At 46.3% G+C, this 18514-nt stretch overlaps 1 pseudogene; it reads right to left on the minus strand.

The window, feature by feature from the left end:
- Positions 1 to 13524: 13524 nt before the first annotated feature.
- On the minus strand, positions 13525 to 13692 carry LOC116575631 (annotated as a pseudogene).
- Positions 13693 to 18514: the final 4822 nt, after the last annotated feature.

Consider the following 18514-nt stretch of genomic DNA (forward strand, 5'->3'; position numbering starts at 1 on the left):
AAAAGGAGAATTTCAGACCAATATCCCTGATAAATATGGACGTTAAGATTTTCAATGAGATCCTAGCAAATGGGATCCAATAGCACATTAAAAAGATTATCCACCATGACCAGGTGGGATTCATTCCTGTCTTGGGAGGATAGTAGCAGTGAGAATGACACAGAACAGAAATGGCACAGGACAGATAGCACCCTGCTTTGAAATATCTTTTGAGACCATTGTATCACTACCAGGGATTCATGAAAGCAAGGTGGGCGGGGTCCGTATGCTGCAGCAAGTACCCCACTCAGCTGTATGCATGTGAGTGTGTGTGTGTGTGTGTGGACATGGAGGTTAAGTGGCATATGCCAAAGTCTCAGAAACAGCCCTGTGGAAGAACCCCCTCCATCTCGCCCACCAGCCCTGCATGTTGCAGAGCAGATGGGGAAGGAATAAGGAGGGTGCCACAGACTCCACTCTGTGAAGCAACACTGGGGGAGACCCTCCCTCCACAGGGCTGACTTCCCTTTCCTCTGGAGAGAAGTGTTTTCCAACATGTGTTTGGCAGCCAAAGGAAGGGGTCATGTCCCTGAAACTGAGAGAGGCCTGAGAAGCAGCCCTTCCACCAGCCTCTTGCAGCCTGAAGACAGAAGCCTTCCCCAGCCTGTGTGAGGACTCATGGGGAAGAGGCCCTGCACTTCGCTCAGAGAAAGGAGTGTGCAGGGAGCTCAGCTTTGGCAGACAGCTTCATCTGGGAAGAGAGGAATGTTTCCCACAGACCTTGGGGCAACCTGAGGGAAGGGCCTACTTAAGGGGCTTCCCCACAGGAAAGAAGGAGCACTGCCAAGGTACCAGTTTTTATTCACATCTCCTCCCCAGAAGTGGAAGCCTCTTCAGGACCAAGGCCAAGTGTGCTAAGGGCTCAACTCTGAGAAACACATCTGGGTACTGTGCAGCTAAAGGCTGGCAGCTGGCTTCTGGAAGATACAAGTGCTGGAAGATGTGTGTGGATGCTGCAGGGAAATGGAAAACAAGTGCTGTGGGAAGAATGGACCCTGGGCAGAAAGCCCTTGGCTTCTAACACTTTCCCAGGCGACAGCAGCCCATTGGGGGATTGTGGAAGCAAGGACAAGTTCCGGGTAGTGCCGAGAGTACCCTACTCAGCATGTGGGTGTGAGGGGAACCCAAGGTCTGTGCCATAGTCCTGCCCCTGAATGACAACGCAGTGCAGGAACCATCCTTTATGCGCACCTGTGCTCCATGTTCCTTAGAGAGACAAAGGCATAAAGAGAGTGCCTCAGATGCATGTCCCTGCAGCAATGCTATGGGGAGACTAATCTTCCCCACGGTTACCTTCTCTCTCCTTAGGAGAGAATCCTATCACAAACTGGGTGGGACCACATAAGGAAAGGGCCCTTTCTTTTAGTCTGAGAAACAACGTCACCACCAACTCCCAAGAACCAGCCCTTCCACCAATGTCTTGCTGCCTGAAGACAGAAACATTTGCACAGCGAGTGAGAAAGAAGGAAAAAGGCGCCTTGCATATCCCTCAGAGGCATGTGTGGGTCTGGAAGGCAGCTTCCAGCAGACATCTTGTTTCAAGAAGAGAGGACCCTTTTCCGGACTACAAGGGGCAGCAGGAGGAAAGCACCTGGTGCTTAAACTGGAGAAAGACGACACAGTGCAGAGATACTGGTTTTCCAGTAACATGGCCTCCCTGATGCTAGCTTTTCCTCAAACCTTGGGGGGGTGGGGGGGTGGGGGTGGCAAGAGTGCTACGCGCTCCACTTCAAGAAGCCAGTATGGGTGCAGTGTGACTCCCGGTTGACCCCTGGCTTCTGGAAGCTAGAATCCTGTTCAGAGCTCTGTGGAGGCTCGAAGTAAACCGAAGTGAAGAATGAAGAAATGGCATGGGACAGACAGTGCCCGCTTTGAAATGTCTTTTCAGACCATTGTATCATGATCGGGGGTTTGTGAAAGCAAGGAATATGGGGTCCATATGCTGCAGCGAGTGCCCCACTCAGCTGTGTGTATGTTTGGACACATGGTTAAGTGGTTTATGCCGAAACAGGAGAGACAAACCTGTGGAGGAACCGTCTCCATCTCGCCCACCAGCCCTTCATGTTGCAGAACAGAGGGGGAAGGCAGAAGGAGCGTGATACAAAGTATGCTCTGCCAAGCAATGGTGGCGGAGACCTTCCCTGGTTAGAACAGGGCCTCCGTCGAAGGCTTTCCATGTCTTCATGACACTGAGCCTACTTGGGTAAGGGCCTTCTGCTCTACCCTGAGCCATGAATCTGTGTGGAATGCAAGCCTGTACTTACACCCTGTTTGAGACAGACAGCCGCTGCAGCGTTTTCTAAGTAGGCACAGAAGCCTAGGAGTTGTGTCCAACACTGAACCCCCAGAAACCACTGTGGGAAAAGGGTGCCCCAAAAAACATGTTCGTCATCCCTGAAGGGAGAAGCGTTTGGAGTAGGAGGTGTAGCAGTGTAAGGCAAAAGGCCCATGTACTTCTGTTCGAGGAAGCAGTCTGTACAGATGGTTTCTTGTTCCTGGAAGGTGGAGGTCCATTTTCCAATGGGAAGCGAGAACACTGACGGAAAATGCCCTCTGCTTCCTTACCTGTGAGAAATCACTCAGTACCCACGGTGGCTACAAGACGTCCGCAAGGAAGTCCCACATGAAAACGCCATACACTTCCCTCCAAGAGAGGAGCCTGAAGGGAGACCTTCTCTCACAATGACCTCTACTTTCCTGAAGACAGAAAGATGCTCAGTGGCCTGCAGGGAACCAGAAGGAAAAGGACCCCACTCTTAACATCTGAGAAACTCCAAGAGAGCTCACTGTTATCTCGGGCCTCAGAGCACGGCCCCGCGCTGGCATGGGATCGACTCCTATCATAACCACAACCCTGACGGTATCCCTGGTGGTGGAACTGACTGGGCCCCAACCCCTGCTCTGAGGGTGCAGTGGAGCTGACGCCCCTGACCGTTGCCAGACAAATCAGTGAGGAGCACTGGAGTGAATCAGGCAAGAACAAGGTTCTGTAGCAAGGGGCTCGGAATGCCCAAAGACATTGCTGCTGACCACAATGTAGTGATAAGCCTATGCTTCAGCAACACTAGGAGCATCTCCCTGAGTCCAACTTGTAAGGAACTCGCTCATCCTACTGGTTTCTCTCAAGCAAACCTTAGGGTCCTTCTTGGCACTGTTGTCAGTGAGTGTCGGAGGCAGACCCCTGGCCAGGGCGGCCTCCGCCATTAAAAGATGGCGCCTGGCTAGTTGCCAGGTTAGGATTGCCTGTGAGGCTAAGCAGAACGCCCAAAGAGGAAGTAAACAGCATTGGTTGCTAGCGAAGTTGTTCGTTTAGGTGCACAGCCTGATTCGCTCCCTCCTGTACCCTGCTCACTGATTGGTCATGTAAGCGTATATAAGTGTGTAGACTTGCGGAAATAAATCTGAACTGGGGTGTCTTGTCGTCCTTGTGTGCCGAGGGTGATAAATGGCGCCGGCACCCGGGAACTAAATAAAGGAATCTTGCAAGGTAATCCGCAGGAAAGCGGGGAGTGAAGGTCCGCAGGTAAGCGGGGACATTAGCCACGTTCAAAAGTGGGAATTCCGCGGTAAAGCAGGGAGTAAAAATAGAAAAACCTTGCAAGGGAGAAGTCCGCAGGTAAGCGGGGTAAAACCACGACAAAGGTGGTGGGAAACTTGTACAAGACCGCAACAAAAAGCGGGGCGGCCATAGAGCTGGGATTTTCTTATCGAAACCGCAGGTAAGCGGGGAAGGGACCACGATCAAAGTGGTGGGAATCTTGTACAAGTCCGCAATAAGAAGCAGGGCGGCCTTAGAGCCGGGATTTAGCAAGTCTGCAATAAGAAGCGGGGTGGCCTTAGAGCCAGGATTAACTTGTACAAGTCCGCAATAAGAAGCGTGGCGGCCTTAGAGCTGGAATTTAGCGGCGAGTCTTTAACGTCCGCGTCTGTTGTCTGTGTGTTCATAATGGGATCTGAAGTATCTAAAGTGCGGTTGGAAGGGTCTTTAGAAGACCTGCTGAAAGCCAATGGAACTCCACTAAAAGCAAAAACTGCTCGGGCCTTTTTGAATACAGTGGAAAAGGCGGCTCCATGGTTCCTAGATGAAGGCTTGCTAAACATACCTCAATGGGACCACTTAGGGGGAGGATTTGAAGAAACAGGACAATAAAACACCTTTGCCACCCGGGACCCTGGCAATATGGACCTTAGTCCGGGGATGCCTGGTGGGGCCTAAACCCAAATGTGAATCAGCTCTACAAGAGGGAGCAGAGGCATTGGAGGAAGTGAAAGAGGAGCGGTCTTCTCGTGCCTCAGACGGGGGTAGTTCTAGTGAAGAGGAAGAAGAAATGTCAGGGGAGGAGTTAGACCATAAAATGCACTCCAAGTTTGAACAGTTGAAACTGTCGACTCCAGCGACGCCTAGTGCCCCTCCGCCGTATAATCCTATGGCGTGCCAAGGAGCTTGTAGCTGCTGCACCACATGTGGTAGCGGCAGGGTTTCGAGCTGGAGAGATCATGACCTGGCCTCTGCCTTTCCGGTTTTAGAGGACCAAAACAACGAGTGGTATTATCAGCCTCTTGATTTTAAACTAGTTAAGCAATTAAAGGAAGCAGTCATGCAGTATCGCCCTCAGGCAGCCTTTATGGTATCTTTGTTGGAGACCATAGCGGGAATGAACTTAGTCCCTGAAGACTGGGGTAACCTAGCCCGCGCAACCCTGTCAGGAGGGCAATATCTAGTATGGAAAACAGCCTGGCAAGAATACTCACAGGACACTGCCCGCCATAATGCAGCGGCTGGAAATCCTCAGTGGGACCTAGAAATGTTAATGGGAATAGGACCGTACATGGGAAAGCAGGCCCAAATACAATACAACCCTGCGGTGTATCTGCAAATAGCCGCGGCGGCCACTAAAGCATGGAAGACAATTCAAGGCAGTGGGGATTTACAGGGTCAGCTGTCTAAGGTACTACAAGGACCAAATGAAGCATATGCTGATTTTGTAGCGAGGCTGATGCAAACAGCTGGTCGAATATTTGGGAGGTAGAGACAGCCATGCCATTGTTAAAACAGCTGGCTTATGAGCAGGCTAATAAATGGTGTAAAGAAGCCATCAGAACTTGGAAAAGCAAAGACTTGAGTACATATATTAAAGTTTGCAGGGATATCAACGACAGCGTTATTCAAGGGCAGGTTATGGCTTCAGCTATCACTCAAGGTTTACAAGGATTACAGGGAGCTCAACAATATAAACATAGGGGTACTCCTGGAGTTTGCTATTACTGCAAGAAGCCAGGACACCTGTAGGAGCTATAGTTACCAAAGAAGAGAGTTGGACCTTCCTATTTCAAAGCCCCTCTCCCCAAGAAACCAAGCTGCTCACAGTGATAAAAGCATTTCAAATGTTTCATCAAGAACCCTTCAACCTTTTATCAGATAGTAGATATGTGGTGCAAGCTGTCTCTATCATTGAAAATGTGGGTTCTATTAATGCCAGGTCTACTATCTCTGAGGCATTACAAGAAATCCAAACATTAGTTTGGGACAGGAAGGCTCCATTTTATATTGGCCACACAGGAGCTCATACAACCTTACCAGGCCCCCTGACAAAAGGTAATCGGTTAGCAGACTCCTTAACCAGAGGAGAATTTGTCTTTGCCATTGAGGACCCGGTGCAACATTATCATAAGCTGTTCCATGTGAATGCTTTAACTCTTTGCCTCAAATTTAACATAACAAAAGCACAGGCATGGGACATAATAGTCTCCTGCAGAAATTGTGTGATCTTACTACCTGCACCGTCCTTGGGGGTTAATCCTAAGGGTTTGTTACCTAATCATATATGGCATATGGATGTCACACATGTTTCAGAATTTGGAAAGTTAAGATATGTTCATGTCTCTGTAGATACCTGCTCTGGAATAATTTTTGCCTCAGGGCATACGAGGGGGAAAAATCCAGAGATGTTATCGCCCATTGCCTACAGGCTTTCGCGGCATGGGGAAAGCCACGCCAATTAAAGACAGATAATGGTCCAGCCTACACCTCACAACCCTTTAAAGCCTTCCTACAACAACTTGACATTCACTTGATACATGGAATACCCTATAACCACAAGGACAGGGTGTTGTGGAGCGTGCACATCTTACAATAAAAAATGCGCTTTATAAACAAAAAAGGGGAATAGGGGACACCTTCAGGTCCCCTAAAGATAAGCTCAACACCATTCTCTTTATTTTGAATTTTTTAACGTTGGACAAAACGGGTAAATCAGCTGCAGACAGACGTGCAAGTGATGCTGCTGCTTCCCCTAAGCCTTTAGTACTTTGGAGGGACATCCTCACAGGAAAGTGGAATGGACCAGATCCAGTGTTAGTATGGGGTAGGGGGTCTGTATGTGTTTTTCCACAGGAAAAGGAGGCTCCAATTTGGATCCCAGAGCAGCTGGTGCGTGCAGCTTTGCCTCCAAACACCAGTCATGATGCTCAAGATGCTGATGATAACTCTGGGGATGCTACACCTCCTGCGGCAGACTCAAGCCAGAGAGCTGTGAGCAGTGGTTAAAGCATGGCTATATCCTTTACCAGTGACTAACTCTTCTCTCATATTCTCTCCTCTCCCTTTGGTGCATGGCAGGTCTGTAACTTGCTAGGAGCATGTACTGATATCTCGGCAGTGTCCATGTTAAATGGTGGCAAATTCCTCAAATGTTCTTATAAACAAAATGACTCTAGTACCTTTGAGACAACAGTTAATGTGTCTTGTCCCAATAATATTACTTATCAGCCCACTCCCATATGGGTCTCGCCACCGTTCCTTTCCCTCATAACAAATGCTAGCGAGCTGAATGATACATTGAATTGCACTAAGAACTGCTATCTTTCCCAGTGCTGGAATGTCACGGCCTTCAAGCTGGCTGTGATTATGCGTATCCCTACCCATGTTCCTATCCCAGTTTCCATTCCAGAGGACAATTTACCGGTGGTGCTATCCAGAAAGAAGAGAGATTTTGGTATCACAGCCACCATTGTGACAGCATTGGCTATATCTATAGCAGCTGCCACGGCAGCAGCAGTCTCGCTTGCTGCAACTATACCCACTGCGGAAGCTGTGAACACCCTTGCAGAAGGAACGGCGGCTGCCCTTCAAACACAGACTCAGATCAATGCACATCTGCAAGCAGGAATCCTGATAGCAACCAGAGAGTGGATTTGGTTCAAGAACAAGTGGACATATGGGGGCCCTATTGGGACTGGGATGTATAGTACCCTTTCCGGCAATTTGTGTAACTCCTGTAGCCTATACTAATATGAGTGACTTACAGAATGTCTCCCGACAGCTCTCCCAATACTTGCGGGGGAATTAGTCCGCAGAATTCCAAAACTATACTCAGCACCTGCTACTAGGCATAACAAGGATAAATAACACCAGAGTTGAGCTTGCAACCCTCCCAGAGATAATCAAAACATTGCAAGATGTGTTAACCTTTACGAAACAATGGGCTAGCGTAATTGGTCTGATGATAATCCTCGTAGTGGGCTTGATTCTGCTAGTAAGGAAACTGCAAATTTGGAGGCGACAGCAACATAGGCAACAGCAAGCCATGGTGCAGGCCTTGTTAGCCATCGAGGCTGGAACATCCCCCCAAGTGTGGCTAAGTATGCTGGATCGGTAGTCAATGACGGGTAAGATTGGTGGGGGAAATATACCAACCTAAGACAGGACGGAGATCATTGATAGCTGCCGTCTGATGACGGGTAAGGATATTCCCCGCCACTGACAACCTAAGACAGGCACGATCCCTGCCATAAAAGGAAAAAGGGGGAGATGTTGGAGGCAGGCCCCTGGCCAGGGCGGCCTCTGCCATTAAAAGATGGCGCCTGGCTAGTTGCCAGGTTAGGATTGCCTCGTGAGACTAAGCGGAACGCCCAAAGAGGAAGTAAACAGCATTGGTTGCTAGCGAAGTTGTTCGTTTAGGTGCACAGCCTGATTTACTCCCTCCTGTACCCTGCTCGCTGATTGGTCATGTAAGCGTATATAAGTGTGTAGACTTGCGAAAATAAAGAGAGAGAAGATGCATCTGAACTGCGGCATCTTGTCGTCCTTGTGCACTGAGGGCGATAAGTGAGGTGCCTTCTACCTCCCGGGTTCTCACTCTTAACCATTAGCTTGGCTCTGGCCCTTCAAGGACCTGAACACTGAGTCTGAGGATTGAAGGGACTTGTAATACGGGCCTGGTGTGGAATGAGTTCTCCAGGAATACAGAAGCGAGGCAGCCACAGGCAAGTGCCAGAGCGAAGCCGTTGGCATGTTTCCAGCGCAAACCTGAACGATGATCCCAAGATGACCCTACAATGGGGACCCCACCACCACCACCCTAATCCTGAGTTACACACTAAGGCTCACCCTCTACTCAGGCTGCAGGGCAGGTGTCCATGCCCCATTTGTGGAGTCTCCTCACAATTACCAGACCCTAATTCAAAACATAGCCTGGACTGTGGATCTGACTGTGGCAGAACCCTTTTTTAAGGGCACCAGGAAATGACTCCTGAACCCATGCTTTACTCATCCTTAAGGACCATGGAAGGAAACAGTTGGGCCTATACCCCTTATGTGCTGCAGGACCAGAGGGTTCCAAGCACTAACCTGAAATTTAGCCACAGTAGGAGCCATCCCTCCCCACGAAACCTGCTGCTAAAGTATGAGCCTCACCCTAATGACTCTTTGATGCTAGGTGCTTCTCCTCTGGTGTCTTAAGGACCAGCATGCAAATGCTTTGGGTGTATGGAGGTGGACATGTCCAGAACCATAGTAGTGAGGCAAAAAGGTATTTTGGACACCTGGGACAATGTCACACTATGCAGGCACGAAGAAGGACACTCTGGTGCTAGGAACACCCAAGGAGGTTTCTTAAACATGAGACTAAGGATGGGTTTTGGGACCTATGACTAGTGCAGAACAAATCCTGCAAGAAAACAAAAGAAAGCCTGAACACATGCAATGTCAACTGAGGAGCTGCGAGCATGACCCAGAAGCCACCCTGTCCCTCGAACACAATGTGGGCTCCTCTTGAAACAAAAGCCTCATTTTGTGCAGCACCCGGAAGCTCAGCTTCACTTCAGTCCTTGGGCCGGTCTCCACACACACAGAGGACACACACTTCCAACTGTGAGATGGACCACAAAAACTAGCTGTGAGAGACTGGCAGTGGAAAGGAACATGCCAGAAAAAGAGAGCCCTGAGGGCACACGGCACGCAGTACCCTGAGGGGATTTTGCGTTTGACTCCCATCACCGATGCCACGTAATTCCTCCAGAACACAGCAGGAGAGGGAGCCACACGCAGCCATGGCTGTTGCTGCCTGAGACCACGCCCTGAGGGAGCATTGATTTGGCTCAGCAAAACCCAGGTGGGGTCATCCCCCAGGAACAGAGAAGGAAAGCGGGCCACTTCCAACAGCCACAATAGTTGGACAGCAGGCTCCAAGCACCTCACCTGGAACTCCGCCACAGCGGAGTTCCCCCCCTCCCCCGTCCACACCGGACCCTGGACACCCTCCATGCAGCCCTCCCGAGAGAACTCTGCACCGCCATGCAGGTGGCCCTGAACAACTGCGGGGCCATGACGCAAACTCAAGACTGGGCTGGGGCCCTGGCCAAAGGCCATCCAGAGTTGTGAGGTGATAAGGGATGATGGATCCCTGGGAGAGGCCATGCTAAACAGGCAAGAGTACTGAAGGAAACCGTGTGACTAGCAAACCCTGGCAGCGATTGCTGCTGACCATGATTCCAGGGAAGGTGCTCTATAAACTTCACGAACACAAGGAGCATCTCTCTCCCCGAGGCCACACTGGAACGCAGATGGTCACACTCCTGCTAGGCCCCCACTCACACCTCGAGGCACATCTCCCCGCTGCCAGGGATGAGCTGCTTATTGTCGCCAGGATTCTCACCATACCTTGGGGCAGGGCCCTTTCCCTCCCCAGGCCTTATATGCAAGCCTGAAGAATGATGGGCTTTGGAACACAAGGGGGACACAGCACAACTGTCGAAGAAGGCTAAAACAACCCATGCCGTGTGCCACAGCCAGGATGGGGTTCAGAGAGTGATGCTGGCCAAAACCCTGCCCCTTGGGCCACCACGAGGCCTGAGGGAACCTGGGACCACACCTTAACCACACCTTAACCCACCCTCAAGCTCACCCTCCACTCCGGCCTTGGGGATGGTCTCCACAGTGCCATGGGATGCCACCCTTCCATCGCCCTGGCTTGGAAAGGACTGTGCCCACAGCCTAGCCCCGAGGGAGCCCTGGATTTGTCTTACCCAACTGATGCTACACTAAGTAGCTATGCTCAGGCTGGAACCCAGGAGGACACCGTACCTCAGGTAGCCTCAGCAGCTGCTGCACCTCAGGTAGCCAAACCAAAACCAGAAAAGCAGACCCAATGGTGTGCAGCCCCCAAGCCCAGCTTGAAGCCTGAGGCTTGCCCCTATGCCAGCATGCCCCTCAGCTGCAGGTTGGATCCTGCACTTCCATGTAATTGTGCCCTCAGGCTCTCAGGGCTCCAACTGTAACTCTCCCCCAGATGTGGTACCAACAATCCTCGAAGCCGATTGTTCCTGAGGCGACAATGCATTTGGGACACAGGATCAACAGCAGGTGTATAGGGCCAGGCTAAAGAAGGAAACTGGGCCTGACATCCATCCCTCCTGGGTGATGCCTGTGTCCACGATTCTATTGAAGCCTCCCTCTGAAAGGAACACAGGGAGCATCTCCTTAAGGCCAAATGGGAAGAAAGATGCTGAGCCTGAAGGCAGCCCTCATCTGAGGTCTCGGGGCCTTTCTGCGAGCAGCCTTCTGACCCATGCCTCCCATCTCCCTGATTCTCACCCTACCCCTTGCCATGGCACCGGCCCTCCCTCGACTGGAGTCCTCAGTATCAGAAACGATGGGATTTGGGACCCAAGCCCACACAGGACCCATCCTCCCAGAAAGCGAGAAGGAATTCATTCCTCCAGGAACCACCAGGGTGGAGCTCAAAGAATGGTGCTGACGCCACTCTGCCCCACGAGGGCAGGGTGAGCTTGTCCTTGAGGCCACACCCCAGCCAAGCGCTTCACCCTCCAGCTCTCCCTCCCTTCAGGCCTCTGCTCACAGAGTGCGTCCACACTCACAGTGGACCCATGCTTCCTGCTCCAGGGGATGAGACGAATCCCAGAGCAGCTGTGGTAGGGAGTGTGCCGGAAACAGAGCCCCCAGAGGGTACGGCATTTGACTCACCTCAGGGAGGAAGGTTGTCCCCCAGGAACACGGCAGGGAAACCAGCCACCTGCAGCCACGGCTGCTGCTGCCTATGACCCAGCTCTGAGGGAGCATAGATTTGGCTCACCTAAGCTACGCTTCCTCATCAGTCTCAGGCCCAGAGAAGGAAAGTGTGCCTCTTGCAACCACCTTGTACAGCTGGACAACAGCCCCACACCTGAAACTATGCCACACTGGGAGTCTCCGTCTGAGGCCAAAGCCAACACCAGAGTTTCACTTTCCCTAGGGCACTCCTTTCATCCTTCACGAAAAGATTGTACACTTCCATGCAGTTGGCCCCTAACAATGACGGCACTAGGGCCCCAAGGGGAGCCCCAGCTGTGGCCATCCCCAAAGCTGAACCCTATTTGTGAGGCAACCCTGGATTTTGGATACCTGGGGAAGGCCCTGCAAAACAGGCTAGATCAAAGAAGGAAAGCTTGGAACTTGCAACCCTGGTAGATGCTGTGGCTGTCCACAAGCCTAGGGAAGTCATTACACAGCAGGAAGTCAAGGAGCAATTTGCTGCGGCCAAACTAGAATTCAGATGCTCACACTAATGGTAGCCTTCGACTCTCACCTCAGGGCCCTTCTGTGTACAGCTGTCTGATCCATGCCTCCCGTCTCCCCAAGTCTCACCCTGAGGCTTGCTTGCCATGGCACCGGCCCTCCCGCCACTCGAATCGACAGTGTGAGGAAGGACGGGATTTGGGACCCATGACCAGTGCCAGCCAATCCTCCAAGAAAGCAAAAGGAAGCCGAGCCTCAGGCAACCACAAGGGAGCAGCTACTAGCTTGTCTCAGAAGCCACACTGCCACAAGGTGGGCCTGTCTCAGGACCAAAGCCTCATCTTGAGTTTTACCCTGAATCTTGCCCTCAATTCAGGCCTCAGGACCAGGCTCCACACTCACAGTTGGATGTATGCTTCTAGCTGCTGGCCGGACCACAAAACCTAGCCATGAGAGACTGGCTGTGGAAAGGACTGTGCTGGAAAAGCAGAGCTCTGAGGGGGTCCTGCATTTTACTCACCTCACCGATGCTGCAGAATTCCTCAGGAATGGGGTAGGAAAGCAAGCCACATGCAGCCATGGTTGTTGCCACCTGAGACCTAGCTCAGAGGGAGCATGGATTTGGCTCACCTAACCTATGCTAGATCATCTGACAGGAACAGAGATGGAATGTGGGCCACTTCTAGCCTATGCATTGTGCTTGAAGGTTGGTAGCACATACATAATTCTTGGCACAATATACTAGATTGTGTATTTCCTTATAGCTGTCTCCCCAACCCTTCTTCCAGTCATAGTAGCCTTACCATTTTTGAAGGCCTTAGCCAGCTATAGCTTCCTTTGCCTGGGAAAACAATAAAGCTATTTTTACTCATTATTCCAAACTCTATCTTTGTCTTATATTTAGGCTGTGAAGCACAAAGGTCAGTTTTCCACAGCACACTCAATCATTTAGGAGCATCAACTAATACTACAATGAGTTAGCATTACACATCTAGCTCCGTGGCTAATATTACAGACACTGAAAACATATGTGGTGAGGATTTAAGGTAACTGATAATTTCTTACACTTCTGGAAATGAAAGATGGTCCACTCTCTCAGAAAAGCTAAACCACAGTTAAACATTTGCCAATCATGTGAACGGTTGTCCACATTCCTTTCTTAAGTATTTCTACAATTTGTCCACACAACAATCTGCTCATGAATTTCACCATAACTTTATTCACAGTGGTTAAACCCTGGAAACTACAGAGATATCCATTAATAGGTAATGTGCAGACAGAATATATCAATTTACTTAGCAACAAAAAAGCCTGAACTGGTGATCCATGTAGTGATAGGGATAGATTAAGAATCCTTAGGCTGCACTAGCTTCATTTGTATGCACATCTATGAAAATGCATTTGACTGTACAGTTTATCTTTTTTAATTTTTATTTTTTTGAGAAAACACTTAGAATGTGTTCTCGCCCTCTTACTCCACCAAAGGAGAACAGTCATCAGTGGCAATTGGCTGTTTGGTTCTTGTATTTGGTTTGTTTGTTTAAAGATTTTAATTGAGAGAGAGAGAGCATGAGAGGAGAGAGGTGAGTGGGAGAAGCAGACTCTCTGCTGAGCAGGGACTCTGATGTGGGACTTGATCTTGGGACTCCAGTATCATGACCTGAGCCAAAGGCAGTTGTTTAACCAACTGAGCCACCCAGGCACCCATAACTGGCTGTTTGGAAAGAACACCTAAATCCAGCTTCAGGCTCAGGAGAGAGCACTCCTCTTCCTGCTCATGGTTTCAGGTACTCTATATGTTCAGAAAAACTTCTCTAGCAACAAACTGTAGAAATGATCCCCGAACACAGTCTCTTTTTTAACATAATACCTATTGGATTTATTTCATTATTTTTTATTATGTTCCGTTAGCCACTGTATAGTACATAATTAGTTTTTGATGTAGTGTTCAATGATTCATTAGTTAACTATAACACCCCGTGCTCATCATAACACATGCCCCCCTCAAAGTATAGTCCTAATTGTACACTTTAAAGTAATGCAGGTTACTGTACATAAATTATACCTCAGTAGCATTCATGTAATCTACTGTATTTCTCCATAGCAGCAGTGAACATTTAGAAAATTAAATTTTCTTTTCTTTTTTTAAAGATTTTATTTATTTATTTGACAGACAGAGATCACAAGTAGGCAGAGAGGCAGGCAGAGAGAGGAGGAAGCAGGCTCCCTGCCAAGCAGAGAGCCTGATGCTGGAATCAATCCCAGGACCCTGGGATCATGACCTGAGCTGACGGCAGAGGTTTTAACCCACTGAGCCACGCAGGTGCCCCTGAAAATTAAATTTAAAAAAAATGGAAATGTGTGGTTGCATGGAGGTTCCTCAAAAAGTTGAAAATAAAGCTACCCTATGACACAGCAATTGCACTACTGGGTATTTGCCCTAAAGATACAACCGTGGTGATCCGAAGGGGCACATGCACCCGAATGTTTATAGCAGCAAAGTCCACAATAGCCAAACTATGGAAAGAACCTAGATGTCCATCAACAGATGAATGAATAAAGAAGATGTGATATATATTATACACATATATAATATATATGTATATATTATGCTGCCTTCAAAAGAAATGAAATCTTGCCATTTGCAACAACATGGATGGAACTAGAGGATATTATGCTTAGCGAAATAAATCAATCGGAGAAAGACAACTATCATATGATCTCCATGATATGAGGAAGTGGAGATACAACGTGGGGGGGTTGGGGGTAGGAAAAGGATAAATGAAATAAGATGGGATCGGGAGAGAGACAAACCATCAGAGACTCTTAATCTCACAAAACAAACTGAGTGTTGCTAGGGGAGGTCGGGAGAGGGTGGTGGGGTTATGGACATTGGGGAGGGTATGTGCTATGGTGAGTGCTGTGAAGTGTGTAAACCTGGCAATTCACAGACCTGTACCCCTGGGGCTAAAAATACATTTTATGTTTATTAAAATTTTTTAAAATGTTTTAAAGTGTGGAAATGAAATTCAGTAAACACAATAGAGATTCATATACATAATCATTAAATCCATAAATATACATATAATGAAGACCCCTGAAAATTATTGCTGAGGCAAATCAAAGGAATGCTAAATAAATAAAAAATATATATATCACATTCATAGATAAGAAGAGTCAGTGTTGTTGGAATATCAAACCAGCATTATTCTGATTCATGCTGGATTAGGCATTTTAGTGGGAAATTTACAAGGTAATTCTAAAATGTATATGGAAATCAAGGTACCTAGAATAGCCCAGAGAATTGTAGAAATTTACTATATTTCAAAACTGATCTTACAGTTACAGTAAATGAGGCAATACATTATAGTGTAAGTAAATGTAATGTAAAATACATCAATATGAGAGAGTAGAGTGAGAAGTTTCTTCATGCACACATATAAGTTTTTAATTTTAATTTTATTTTTTCAATTATTTTTTATAAGATTTTATTTATTTGAGGGAGAGACAGAAAAAGTGAGAGAGGACATGAATGTGGTGAGGGGCAGAGGGAGAAACAGACTCCCTGCTCAGCAGCAGGGAGTCTATGCAGGGCTCAATTCCAGGACTCTGGGATCATGACCTGAGCTGAAGGCAGATGTTTAACCAACTGAGCCACCCAGGCACCCCAATTTTTCAATTATTTTGTTTTTAAGTAATCTTTACATACAACATGGGGCTCAAACCCACAACTCTGAAATCAAGTCACATGTTCCACCAATTGAGCCAACCAGATGCTCTTCGGTTATTTGATTTTTTAAATAAAGTCACAAGTACACATCATTAGAATGAAAGACTTTCTTTAAAAATAACTGGAATGAATGAATATCTATATAAAAATAAGTTAATATTAAAACCTACTTCACACCATACATTGATGTTAATTGGAGTTGTGAAGCTAAAATTATAAAGTTTTGAAAGAAAAGTAGAAATATTTTCATGGTCAAGGCATAGGCAAAAATTTCCTAGACATAACACTAAGGCACTCACCATAGATAAAAAAAATTGATTAAACTGGATTTTATAAAATATTAAATCTTCAGCTTATCATAAATTATTATTAAAAAAGTGAAAAGATAATCCATTGTCCAGGAATAATTACTTACAATACCTGTAGCTAACAACAATCCTAACCACAATATATAAAGAACTTACACAAATCACATAGAAAATTATAAAAACCTAGTTTATTAATGAAAAGAAGGCTTGAAAAGGCATTTCATAAAAGAATGTATCCAAATTACTAATAAGATTTGAAAACCAAACTGAGCATACCAGGTATGTGGGACTGTAGAGAAACTGAAATTGGCCTATATTTGGCAGGAAATGTAAAATGATGCAACTACTTTGCAAAAGTCTGTGCCAGTTTCTATTCTTTTTATTCCTAGGTGTATATACCTAGGAGAAACAAGTGGATGCCTCCACAAAAAAACAATTCATAGAGCCACCTAGGTGATTCATTCCATTTATTGAAGTACTCTAAAATCTCACCTCAGGTCTTGATCTCAGGGACATGAGTTCAAGCCCCATTTTAGGCTCCACACTGGGTGCAGAGCAAAAAATTATACATGGTTCTTCATAGTTATTTTATGCATAATATTTCAAAAATATAACTGTCCACCAGAAAATTGGATAATCAAATTGTGCTATAATCACAAAACAATATTTCTTGGCAGCATAAAGACCAAATGACTGACATGTAGCTAATTTAGGATTGACTCTCAAAGTCAGCTATCCAGTGGAAAGAAAAAACATGGAACAAAAGAAAACATACTGCATCATTCCACTTATAGGAAGTGTAAGAATAAGCAAAATTAGTCTATGGTGAGAATTCAGAATGTGTTTATGTTTGAAGATGGATACTGACTGGCAAGTAACAAAACAGAACTTTGGGGGCTGGAGGAAGATGTTCTACATCTTAATCTAGAAGGTGATTACACAATACATACATATGTTAAATTCATTGAGCTATATGCTTGATTTTTGTGCATTTTGCTCTATGTAAATTCTACCCCAATAAAGAACTGTTAGAATTAAAAAAGAGAGAGATGCTAAAGCCTAAAAGAATGTAACAAATAACAGGGAATATGCAACAAATACCAAACATGTAAAGAATAAGAATCCCAAAGCAATAGAATAGAATGAACACCAAAAAGCATAATTTAGTGACAAAAAGGTAGTGAAAATTTACAGTTCAAATAGTATTAAAATGACATCTTGCTGCCTGGGAAAAGCCTTCCAGAGCAACAAACACTGAGCCTCCAGCAAAAGTGCTGTTATTCACTATGGGTACAATATTGACTTCTTTTTTGGGGTAGTGAAGATATAGGTAGATTTGGATATAGAAGATTTAGATAAGGGGTGACAGTTTCACAACTTTTGAATAGACTAAGAAAACCACTGAACTAACACAAAAATTTTATGGGTTTTATGATATATTGATTGTTATAAATAATAATAAATAACAATCATAATAAAGCAATATGTCTTTGCAAATGCCCATGCTCTGTATTTTTATTAAGCACTGTGTCTCACATTAATAGACAGTTGCCAGAATATGATACTATTAACCTGTTCTGAAGATATTTTTTAAATATAAAAATTTAATCCAGGAGGTTTTGGGCAAAGTGAGGTATAGGCAAAGGAAGAATAAGAGCGAACTGGAAAATGTGAGAAGGAGGCTTGGGGTAAGAGAGGGACTCTACCTGGCTCCAGTACATATAACAAGGGGACCATGGTCCAGTTATAAACTCTCTCTGTGCCTTGGTTTCTTCTTCTGCAAACCAGGAAAAAGTAATGCTTTCTTCACAAGTTGATTGTGAAGACTAGAAGTCCTAATACATATGAAATCATCACTCTAAAGATCTGTAAGGGACATCCATGATATCAGGGAGTCCCCAAACTGATGAAACACCTGAATTGAATAAGTAGCTTCCAAGACTGCTGAATCAGAATTGCTAGAAACCATGACTTCAAACTTGTACTAATTCTTTCAGGCTATTCTTATAATGATCAATTTATGAGTAGGAAAAACTGAGTCATATAACTTTAAAACAGAAAATTAGAAATAACAGAATAAAGATATTTTCTACCCAGTCTCTAAGCCAGAGGGAAAACTGTGGAGGACTCCCTAACTGAAGGGGATCTGGCCCATCTGACCCCATTTTATCTTCCTCCAACTTACTGCAGAGATACAAATACTGGAAGATGTATGCCTAAAGCACCTGACAGTCCACCTTGAAAACGTCACAGACCTAACTTCTAAGTCAACACTGCTTTGAATGGAAATGAAATTTACCTGGTTTTGCTCATTGATGGACCAGTCTTCTCCAAGTTTCTTTCCTTACAAAAATAAATCCTCTTTGTCATATTGCCATTAATTCAAACCTCAACAGAGATGCTGAAGTAAGACAGTCTTATAAATAATCTAGCCACCTCATTAGAAACCAGAAAGTTCAGCACAGTTCGGCCCAATTAATTATAGTCAGTGAGACTTCAGACACCCCAATTAAAGGGAAATTATGCATTCCCATTATTTGACATCATGCCAACTTCAGTGAGAGGGGAAAGTAGCTACCAATTCCAAAGGACAGATAGATTGTTCTTGCCTCCAGAGTGTACTGACACCTGACATCCATAACC

The sequence above is a fragment of the Mustela erminea genome, chromosome 16, assembly GCF_009829155.1.
Source record: "Mustela erminea isolate mMusErm1 chromosome 16, mMusErm1.Pri, whole genome shotgun sequence".
Classification (NCBI taxonomy): Eukaryota; Metazoa; Chordata; class Mammalia; order Carnivora; family Mustelidae; genus Mustela; species Mustela erminea.